This window comes from Cavia porcellus, unplaced genomic scaffold, assembly GCF_034190915.1.
Source record: "Cavia porcellus strain 051 isolate PalLab524CR breed Dunkin Hartley unplaced genomic scaffold, mCavPor4.1 scaffold_6, whole genome shotgun sequence".
NCBI classification, from domain to species: domain Eukaryota; kingdom Metazoa; phylum Chordata; class Mammalia; order Rodentia; family Caviidae; genus Cavia; species Cavia porcellus.
This window is the reverse complement of record NW_026947489.1, coordinates 1266060-1278008: the sequence shown is the minus strand read 5'-3', so window position 1 is coordinate 1278008 and position 11949 is coordinate 1266060. Positions and strand designations below refer to the sequence as shown.

At 44.8% G+C, this 11949-nt stretch overlaps 1 long non-coding RNA gene across 1 annotated transcript; it reads left to right on the top strand.

Annotated features, from left to right (window-relative positions):
• The first annotated feature begins 1329 nt into the window (after positions 1-1329).
• LOC134476228 (uncharacterized) lies at positions 1330-9865 on the top strand. Its single transcript, XR_010047800.1, has 3 exons — positions 1330-1740; positions 3983-4413; positions 8959-9865. It is a non-coding gene; the product is annotated as an uncharacterized LOC134476228 (long non-coding RNA).
• The last annotated feature ends 2084 nt before the right edge of the window (positions 9866-11949 follow it).

The following is an 11949-nucleotide window of genomic DNA, read 5'->3' as shown; positions in this document are numbered from 1 at the left end:
GGACCAGCACCCACAATCCTGAAGACCAGAGCCCTGCAGAACCCACCTCATGGGGGTGGGGAGTATAAAGCTTACCTGTGGATCACCAGGGGTCAATAGCAAGTGGGGACCCTGCTTCCAAGCCTCAGTTTCTGGATCCTGGGTATTTCCTTCCAGGGATTCACTCATCGAAGATGTTTGATGCATGTGGGTGTTATACCTGTGGATTGGCCCCTGTGCGGCCTCTGGGACTGGCTCCTCAGCCAGAAGTTCAGCATGCTGCTTCTGTGCCCCTTTGACTGGCAGCCTAGGTGACAAGGTACAGGCAACCAGAGGACTTGGTGCCAAACCCCTTCCGCACCAGGATTCCTTTGCAGAGCAGACCTGGAAGAAGCCCATACATAGGTCTTGGGCTCCTGCTTTGACACAGCGGTGAAAGTTACAGCAACTCAGCCTTACACTGGAGAAAATGTCCCAGCTCACTCTCTGACCAGTGGACAGCATGCCGGTACATGTGATGTGGCAAGTCCTTGGTCTTGAACTTCGATATCTACCCTTGAGTATTCGTGTGATTGGTTGCTCCTTGTGCATCTATCCAGATGAACATACCATCATCAATGAAATGGATGAGAGTGGCTTTCCACAGAGGTCCTGAAAGCAGAGGCTGAGTTTGGAGCTAATGGTCATGGGGTGAGGAAATGTAGTCAGGGTTTACAAAGGAAAAGATTTAATACAGGACACATAATTTATAGGATTATTTTACAATATTCACACAAAGAGTCAAATGCAAAAGAGTGTGACAGAAGATCTGTCCACACACTAGAGACCCAAGTATCCAGCTGAGGGCCTGCATCCCATGGAAACATCCTGTCCTCCAGGAGCTGAGCTAGAGGCCTAGATCCACAACAATGACTCATGCAAGTCAGTATGAAGGATCTGCACTGGGAAGACTCAATGGTCAGCAGTGGAAACTAGAAAATCTGCACCAGTGGGATGAGGGATCTGTGCCAGAAGACTGAGAGATCTGCACTGGAACCAGGAAGTGATGCTCCCCCAAAGAGAATGGCAGCCATCCTCAGTGACAGTGAGGACCTGAGCTCCTCTTATGACAACAGCTGAGTTCATGTCAGGACTACCAGTGTGACAAGCTTCTTTAGGAGAACCAACAGCGCACCATCTCCCTCTCCAGTTCCCCTTCTATGTTCTTGGCAACAACCCTCAGGTGGGCCTTCCACACCTACCACCACGCTGATGTGGTTCAGCTGGGTGTTACAAGTTGACCACTAGTTAATCTGCCACATTCGCTGGGCTTTTTAAATGATTAACTCCTGTTCTAGGTGCTGTGTGCACTTTTCTGTGTTTAATTCTCCTGCAATCTTATGAACATCACCACTTGTATCTCAGAGACAAGATGAGCAAGAATCAAAAAAAGTAGAAGCATGTGCATCGTCATGGTGTAGGAGTCAAGGCCTGACCTGTGACTGCGGGGCCAACCCGTGTTCCTCCCACTCTGCCACTGCCACCTCGGCACGTAGAGGGCAAGGCAGGGTAGGTGTGGGATCTGTGCCCAAGAGCTCATCTTCCTGATGGCTGTAAGGAAGAGCGTCTGCTGCCTAGGACCTACCTCTTGTGTCCAGGTGAAGGAGCTGTTTCCTCTCTTCAGATAAAGGGGAGGAAATGGTGCCAGGGAGCACAGACCCCCAATAAAGCACAACTGGAGCCACCCTGACAGGCGCAGCACCCCGGACAGCAAGGAGGATGGTGAGTGGGGGGAGCAGAGCTGCCGGCCTACTCTGCTCAGCTACTCATTATGGAGGGTGAGATCTGGAATCACTGATTACAGTGTTTACATGCTGCTTGGTTTAAATCTATATAAAAATACTAAGGAGCAAAAGCATGTCTGTCTGGTAGGTTTAAGATCTTACCTCCGACTCTTTAATCTCATATTATTACAAGTGATATCAAGCGCAATTAGCACATCAGCCGTCTCCTCCTTGCAGAAAGGCTGTTGAATTAATTTGGGCACACTGAGAATCAAGTTCTCAGGAGCACAAGGAGGCAAATCCGCAGGAGGCTTCTGCAGCACCGTGAGCGGCTCTGACATCCCCAATCAGGGCGCACGTTTGCATCTCTGAGCAGCAGAAAGCACTTGTCTCATTCTATCTTCAGTCAGTCAGGGCAAGGGTGATGCCCCGTCACACCTGAAACAGCTGCGACTCAGTAATTTGTTTAAAGTCACTCACGGGATTAGCATGCAAAGAACCTAGGATCTACCAATGTCTGCTCATCTCTGAGCTCCTTAACATTCCCACTGACTCAGCTGCTGGCCGCAAGGTCAGATTTTGGAGAGTTTAACTGGATGTGATTGGCATACACTGTTTATGTCTCTGGGGCCAGCTTACTGGAAATGTAAATTGGAATAACCCCCGTTTTGTTACCCTCAAGTAGAGGTGATTGGTAGTAGACACAGATGTGTTTCAAAACATTATAAGCGTGCGTTGTAATTACATAGCAGTATTTTCATTTAGTGGTCAAAGGGAATCACATATCTCTCCTACATCTTAGTAAGTGTTGCCAAAAACTTTGATGTATTTACTTCCTGTCATTTCACTGACCTGGAACATTTACCCCAAATCTCCTCTGCTGCCTTTCAAACGTCTCCATTCTTTGAGGCTCTGCTTTCAGGCACTGGCGTTTCCAACGTCTTCCCCGATTGCTCCTCCTGTGCCTCCCCACCTGGTAGATGGTCTTGTCTTTGCAAACTCTTCAGGGTTGGGGCTGCCCATTCTCTTTCACTCAGCAAAGTGGGAAGTGTGTGTTTCAGTGTTCCTAGGATGCCTGCTGGGTCCTGCTCACTATTTCCAGCAGAACCATCTCCTGGCATCTGACCAGCATGTGCTCAGCTAGAGCTGAAAAGGCTCCTTGCAGGCTACCTGCACTGAACTGTCAAGTCTGCATTTCTGAGACTTCCAGATCCAGATCAAGAAGTGACTATGCAGCACCAGGGAAAAACTGTACTCTGAATTCAGCTGGTGAGATCAGGGGTCCCACTGAGACCACAGCCCCAGGTCTTCCAGGGCTCTAGTTCTCAAGAGGGAGGACGTCAGGACTTTCCTGAGCCAACTGTCCTGAGCTTTCACTGCCAACCAGGATGCTTGTCCACCCCGGATTTAGGGCTGACCATGTGGGGCAGTTACTGTCACAAGGAGTTCCCCATGAGCCCCATGGGCTTGGGGTGCCTCAGTCTTATCTATATAGGGTGGCATTGGTCCTGGAAGCAAGGCTGCCACTGTCAGAGGTGGGGCTCAGAGCCCAGAATCCCATTGCGTTCAGCCAGGCAATTGGAGTGCACTCAGAGCAGCTTTCTGCAGCATTAGCACTGTGGGGAGATCAAGCTAGAGCTGAAAAGGCTCCTTGCTAGCTACTCTGCTCCACAGTCAGGGACAGGAAGGTTTGTGCTGGGTGACAGGATGCGTTCTCAGCGAAGCTCTGGAGTTGAATAAAGGGAGGTGGATGGAAGCGAGAAAAGGACGATCTGGGGAAAGGTTCTGAGAGGTAAGTTCTGAGAGCGGAGCAAATACAGAGTGAGCTCGAGACTACAGCAGGGCTGTTGCAGAAGTTACTGTTCAGGACCAGGTAAGAGAAGCATCTGTGAGGAGCAGCTGGCACCGGAGGGGTGGAGTTAGAATTCCAGAGGGGCTGCCCAAGGGTCCCGCTCACTATTTCCCGCAGAGCCATCTCCTGGCATCTGACCAGCCTGTGCTCAGCAGTGCTGTGCTTCTGAGTGAGGGTGTGTGCTGTGCATGGCCCTGGGCTCTGCGGGCGGGTAGGCAGCAGCCCTGGGTTCTACATGCTAAATACCAGGAGCATCCACTCACTGGTCACAACAACCAAAGATCTCTCGTCATGTTGCTAACCAGCTCCTGGAAATGATTCACCCCTGGATGAGAATCATTGTCTTAGACTGATCCCTGCTGATTTTGGCTTTTCAAACTATTTGCAGGCTTGGTGTGCACCCCTTGCTGGCTCTGAAGAGCAGGGAGGGCCACTGGCAGACTCGTGGAAGTTAATGACTGGAGCTTTCTGGCTTCAATGCTGTTCAAAAACAGAGTACGATGGGAAGACAGAGCCATGCAGACCTGCTCAGATGCTTGCTACAGCCACACAGTTTCACCTTCGGGGCTCTCTGAGGGAGATGAGGCCTGGTGCAGATTGGAGCGGCTCACAGCTGTGCTCAGCTATGTGGATACTCCACGTGGGCACCTTCCCCAGCACTGATCGGGAGCTAAGGCACTGTGATCACTTTGGCCCCTGTCCTACTTTGTTTGCTGAATCTTTTCCCAAACCTTTTGGGGCACAAAACAACAAATATCAGGATGTGAAGCAGGATAACACCAAAGGGAGGATAAGAGGAACTACGGCATCAAGAGACTCGTGAGTATGGCTTCTTACCTGCCACCAAAATCTGTACAAAACTCTTTCAACAAACACTAGAATATGAGGGCCACAATGGGTCCTGCCAGGCAGACAGCAAAGGGATCACCGGCATTTAGCACTCAGCACGCGGCTCCGGCCACCACTGGCATCCATCTGCTACGTCTGCTGCTCCCTGTCCCCACCAGGTGCTGGTGACAGAGCCTGCAGCAGCCTAGAATCCTGGAGCATCAGGACCTCCTTCAAGGACCCTTAGCTAGTGAAGAGAGCATCTGGGTGCATGTTCCCTCTTTGGGGATAACTTACAAGCGTGGTCCACACTGGCCCCAGGGCACCTCATTAGATCAAGCTCTAGATATCCTACACAAGGTTTGGCTTAAGAAAGGACCCTTGATTGGCTGTCACGCTCCCTAGTTCTCACACTGACCTTTCCTGGAAGTCATCTCCTAAACAGGTGATCTGTCTGCAGACTCTGGATTTAAGGTCTGTTTCAGAGTCTCTCTCTCTCTCTCTCTCTCTCTCTCTCTCTCTCTCTCTCTCTCTCTCACACACACACACACACACACACACACACACGGATGGAACACTGCTAACCTAACCTGGTATTTTCTTCTGTCCAGCTGGACTGCATATGAGAGGTGAGTGGACATGCACAGAACGTGGAACTCAAAGGCACTGTACATGTAACACATGTTTGATATCACAGTTACTTAGAAACTCAGTTACTTAGTTACTCAGAAAACTTAGTTTCTTTGAGTTTCATTTTGAGATTGGTTGACCTGATTTCTCATAGCTAAAGCAAATATACACTCTAGATGGCAAGGAGTTTGTGTAGACCTGTGCCACCTCATTCGGATTGGCCTTCTATTTTTGAACACATTTTACATGTCACACTTCAGTTTCTACCGGAGCACAGTTCCTGCTGCTGTCCTGAAAGATGGCATGTTTTAGGGCTCACACAGGGAAGTGACTCTGGGCTGAGTCTTTACTCACACCCCCATTTTTAAATAATTTCTTGCATTTATCATCAAAATCTCTACCTTTATATTTTAGGGGATCCAGATAATTTAAAGTGCTGAATACTGTTTATTAACTCATTTTAAAAAATTTGCTAAGAAAGGCCCATTGCAAAATACATGTGTTAAGATTCTTTAATGATTCCTTTTTTAAAAGGTGAAAGATTTATACAATCTCAAGAGAAACCAGAATATATGATTCCCTTTTTAAAAGTTTGATTTTCATTGATATATTTAAGGTGCATATAACATGTTTTGCTTTTTTGTTTTGTTTTGAGGCAGGGTCTCTCCATGTTGTTCAGTTGGAGACTGGGTGTTGCCATGTTGCCCATCTGGGCCTCAAACTTTTGATTCTCCCGCCTCTGCCTCCCAAGTAGCTGGGATTCAGGACATGCTACCATACCTGGCCTCAGCATGATGTCTTGACATGCACATAATTTGTGAAATTATCATTACAGTCAGTCAATTTAACATTCATCTCCTTACATAGCTACTATTGTGTTTGTACTCATGCCATTTTGTACACTTTGGCCAACAGCTCCCTTCCCTGCCCGCCACACCCCTCTTCAAAGCTCTCTGCTTCTAGGTATTTGGCTTTTTTAGGTCTCCATATAAGTAAGATCACGTAACTTTTTTTCTGTGTCTGATTTATTTCACTTAGCATAACGTCCTTCACTTTATCTACAAGGTCGCACACAGTGGAGTCACTTTCTTACAGGTTGAGTGATGCTTTATTATAGCTGTCGTGCAAATCTATTACACATATTCCAGAACCATATATTGAACATATATTTTATATGATAATTATAATGAACATATATTTATATAATAATTAGAATAGATTATTCCATTGTTATATCTGGGCTATGTGCTCGTATACCCTGGAATTTCGTATTCATTTGTCCACCAGTGAACACTGATGTTGTGTCTACATCTTGGCTATTGTGAGTAACCCCTCAGTGAGTCACGATGCAGACATCTTGAGCTGATCAGATTTCATTTCCGCGGGGGTTTATGAATCATGGAGCAGTTCTAATTTTAATGATTTTTGAGGTGGTGTTTTCCGTAATGGTGGTGCCAATTGCACTCTCACCCACAGGGAACAAGTTGCCCCTTGCTTCACTTCTGTGATCTTCCTCATCTTCTCAATAATAGCTGTACTTACTGGTATGAAGTGGCATCTCATCTTGGTTTTAATTTGCATTTCCTTGATGCTTGGTGATGTTCAGCATCTTTTTAATATACATTTTAGCCATTTTCAAATCTTCTTTGGAGAAATATCTGTTCAGATATTTGCTCACTTTTAACCAGGCTATTTCATGTTATTAAGTTGTGTGACTTCTTTATACATTTTGGACATTGAACCCTTATCAGACACATGATTCATAAATAATTTCTCCTAGCCCACAGTCTGCCTTTTCATTTTGCTGTTTATTTGTTTCTGGACAGAAACCTCTTAGTTTGACAGAGTCCCCCTTGTTTATTTGTGCTTATGTTGCATGAATTTTGAGTGTGATTGACACAAATGTTTTAATGATTTCTCAGAAAAAATTCACGCCAAATCCAAGAAGAACTCAGCGGAACACACTACTGAGTGTTCAGCCGTAGACAATCACAATATTTGCTAATCAGTTTCTAGTGGTAAACGAGTGCACGCTTCTCACAGATGCAGCCTAATCTTAGCTAAGAGTGTTGAAATTTAGAGCAAATTATCTTGCTTTCTTGTCTGATGCCTACTGGAATTCCAATGCCCTTCTCCAGGGTTTTGGATGCTCCCAGAGCCCTGCATTCTCTGTCACTTCTGGCTGTCATTTGCTGTTTCTGTTGAGCTTTTGTTTACATGAGTGTCTTCCTCCTGTGGTGGCCTCTTTCTGCTCTCCCTTGACCCATAAGCACATCGGTCTGCTGTCTTAGTTTGTTTTCTAGTGCTACAAGAAAACCCCCGAGGCTGGTTACGTCCACTTGCTTCACTCACAGTCTATAGGTCCAGTGCCTGGCACCAGTGTCTGCTCAGTCTGTCGAGGGTCTTGGGCTGCCTCAAAACATGGTGGACACATATCCAGAGATCACATGTGAAGGCAGGAAGCATGAGAGGGAGTCTGAGGCCAAGTTTGCTTTGCAAAATACCTCCTCTCACAGGAGCCAACCAGCCCGGTGGACCCACACTGTTCCTCCTGAGGTGGAGCTCTGTGATCTGTCTATGACAAACCCCCTCCAACTCCTCCTCCCGCCCTCACCGGGTCTCCTTCACAGGAACCTCTGGGGAACCTTCTCAAATCGTATCCAAAACGTAGCATCTTCTTTCCCTTGTTTCCAATAAATACTCACGTGAGGTTTTATGTGTGGCGGACCTTAGCAAATGCGTGGGAAATGGGAGGAGTTCATTGCAGAGCATAAGGAACCACATGCACAGAGGAAGACAGGAGCGTGCGTGTTGTTTTGGTGAGTCCACTCTGACAAGTTTCCACTGAATTCCATTGGGAATTTGCTATTTCCCAAAGTCCTGGTCTCCTGTCTCCTGCCACAATGGCATGCTTCGACTGGTGACGTGCATTGGCACATGATGGGGGTCACATCTGAGCATAAACTTGCAGAGCCAAGTATGGTCTTTTGACTCTTTGTCTCTCTGGTAATCTTCAGGCTCCCTAGAGAGGCAGCTCTGGGAGCCCCAGTCTGGACACAGAGAACAGGGAGGTTCTGGGCTGAGCACACTGTTAGTTCTATAAAACTGTGTGAGTTTTCCTTTGGGTTTTCTTCTAAGATCATGAGACAGTTGTTCTATTCCATTTTAATTCCTTTATTTTTTCCTTTAGTGACTGTTTAGATACTCCAGAGCAGTGTTGAATAACAGTAATGGTAGCAGGCACTCTGTATACATTCCTAGTCTCAGGGGAAACATCCACTATGTATAATGTCCTCTGTGTGCTTTCTATCAGATTTAAGAAGTTCTCTTCAATTGCTAGTTTTTAAAAACATGAATAGATATTGAATTTCATTGTGTCTCTCTTCATATGCTGATGTGATCATATTATTATTCTCCTTTAATCTGCTAAAATGATCAATTATAATAAGTGATTTTTGAATATCAAGTCTACCATGCATTACTGGAATAAAAAGTCATCCTTTCTATATGTCATTGTGCTTGGATTGCTATATCTTGCCTGTGCATTCATAGAGATTTGTCTACATTTGATCTTTGTTTGCAATGTCTGTTTCAGGTTTTGTATCATATTTTTCCTAGCATCACAAAAAATAGTTTGAATTCTTTAGCTTGGAATTTTCTGTGAATTTTTTATTTTGAGGAGCAGGGGGAGCTGAGTTTTTCTAGGAATTTTTAAATTTTAGGTTTATTCTAATAGATACTCCAAACAACCTTTTATGATTTTTTGGATATATATGGATTTTTTATGAGGTCCCCCTTGTGCATTTCTCACTTTTGATCAACTTTTCTTGGGGGTGAGGCCATATTTGTTTTCTTGCTGCATAAAATATTACCCTAAAACTCAGTGGATTTTACTACCTCGCACAGGTCCTGTTGGGGGGTTCTACAAAGGAACAGCTGGCAGTTCTGGCCTGGGAGTCTCATGAGGTCCCATCGTGGCCACCTGAGGCTGCGGCTGGTGGAGGCTTGAGCAGAGCCCGAGGAGTTGCCTCCAGAGCAGCTCACTCCCATGCCTGCGGTTGAGCAGCAAACAGGAAGTTCCCAGAGCCCCATCAAATCTCCACAGACCTACAGGGGCAACCTGAGTGTCCTCCGCACAGGACAGCAGGCTCCTCAGAGTGGCACATCCAGGAGGAACCATGTCTGGTGTGCTCCAGCCCTGAAGCCAAAAACTGCTCCTTCCACAACTGGACTCTTCAGAAGAAAGTCACTGCCTGTGCTCCCCTAAGAGGGGAAGGGTTAGGAAGGCACAGACACAGGTAGAGCCACAAAAGGGCACATCAGTTTATCAGTCTCTTCAAAGAACCCATATTTGTTGATTCCATTGTAGGTTTATCCTCTTATCTATTAATGCTGGTCTTTTTCTTCACAGTTTCTTTTCCCCTCCTACCTTCTTTGAATTTAATTTACCATTCTTTGTTAAATGTCTTAAGATGGCTGTGCAAAACAATTACTCTTTCTTCTTTTATGGTATGGACATTAAGGTCATAAATTGAACTCTAAGAATGATTTTAGCTAAATTTTGTAATTTTGATGTCACCTTTAAAAGCTATAACCAAGTTCAAATTCTGAATTTTATGATTAAATTACTTAGATATTATTTTAGGTATTTTTCTTTATGTCCAGATGTTTGCAAGATTTTAGTTATTTTATGTAATAACTAGGTAATATATTTTACTTAGATAACATACTTTATATATTTCAATAGCATGAATAGTCTACATGTTTAGGAATATATTGTTTTACATATATAACTTAGATAAACATGATTGTGTTGTTTTCTAATACACATAGGCTTGCCATTATATAGTAAATAAAAATAAACTATGCTTAATTGCATTTACGATAAACAAGAATAATTTTTAGCATACATGTGTTCTCTTTCTTATAAAATGTCCTACTTTAGTAATTTTTCCTGCCTTAAAATATAGTTTGCCTACAAACAAAAGTAGTAGGGCTAGCAAATGAACTGTCATATGTACTTGCTCAGTTATCTATGCTTGAGTAGCAAACTAATTATATTAATCAGCTTTCCCTTGCTAAGACAAAACACCTGGTGCTTGCAATTTAAAGGAGGAGAACACTGTTTTCCGAGTTTTAGAGGCCCATGGTCAGCTGCATCCAGGGCTAGAACATCACGGCAGGAGGACTCAGTGGGTGAAAGCTGTTCACCTTACAGTGGCCAGGAAGCAAATGCAGAGTCCTCAAGGTGTCTTCTTGAGCCCATGACCTACCCAAATACACTTAGAAGTCATATAGAGGGGCCTGCCAACTTCTTTCCTCCATGGATATTTGTCCCATTCTGTTATGCCCTTCTACGTTGGAGCCAGAAGACTATGGATTGAAAATCCTACAAAGTATGAGCCAAAGCAGACCTTTCCTCCTTTAACTTTGGGTGGCGAGTATTTTATTTCAGCAATGAGAAAATTAATTAAGGCAGAATTTGTTACTAGAAGTGGGATCATTACTGTAACTGTACCTGACCATGCGGTTCAGGAGCCTGTGGGAATGGCTTGTGGTAAGAGCTTGGAAAGGTTCAGAGATGCCAGCTGAAAAAGCAGCTTGAGGTTATACTTGATGGGAGATGCTAGTCAGAGCTCAGAATTCCAGAATGCTGATAGAAATGGTCCTAAAAGACCAGGCTCAAGAGGTTTCTGCTGGTAAGAAGGGTTGTACTGGTTGTTGGAATCCAGATGATATGTATTATGGCTTGGCAGAAAGCTTGTCTGCATTTTGCTAGTGTCCAGAGACTTTGCCTTAAACTGAGATTAAGGGCAGTGGATTAATTAATCTTGCAGAAGAAATTTCAATCTGTCTACTGTTAAGACAGTGGCGTGATTTCTGTTAGAGGTTTTAGCCAGAGTTATGTTGAAAATCAAGAGCAAAGAGCCCAAAAGAATGACTAAAAATGTGAGCTTTGCTAGAAAGGAATCTCCAGTGAAGTTGTAGCCTGCAAAGATGGAATAGAGGAGGAAATTGGTCTCTGAAAAGACTAGTGAGAAAAAGTCAAGTATTTCAGAAGAATGCAACAACAACAACAAAAAAAAAATAGCCTAAGAACATCACAAAAACTAGCAGAACTACAGCCTTTCAGGCTTTGTTTTGAGAAGCAAGCCACAGAGCAGCACATTCCAGAATGGTGGCAGCCTAGGGAATGTGTTCCTCAGGATTTCAGAGTGCCTAGAAATTCAGCCTCTCAACCGTTACAGTCAAGAGAGAAGGAAACCTGGCTACCAATTCAGTTGGCGGTAGATAGACACTGGCATCATCCACGTGGTGCTGGTTTTAGGTGCATGCAAAATGCAAGAGTTGTGGGGTCAGAAAGTCTTCCATCCAGAGTTCAGAAGGAAGTCTGGGAGGCTGGGCAGTGTGACCCTAAGACGGCAGCATGTGAAGCTATGAATGTGAAGCCAGAGGTGCAGTGGAAACTGTGGAAGTTTGGGGAAGCCAGGAACATGGATCATCTGAGGAAAAGAGCAAGAAGGGAGTCAACCCAAAAGAGAAGACAAGAGAGCTACAACCACCAGCAGTGTCACAGGGGCAGAACCACCCGAACTTTTTGGACTTGCTTTGGTCTCACTCTTTTGTATCCTGCATCTCTACCTTTGGGAATGGAAATGTCTGTCCTGTACCACTGAGTGTTAGAAGTGTTTAACATTCTTTTCATTTGTACAGGGTCTTACAGCTTTGAGTTTGCTGTAAAACATAGAGGAGACTTTGGACTTGAACTTTTCAGAAATGCTGAAAGTGTTAGGATTTTGGAACCTTTTAGAGATAGATTCAATGCCTTTTGCACAAAGAGGCATCCATGAGGTTTTTTTTGGGGGGGGGGCAAGCAGGGACAGAATGTTGTGACTT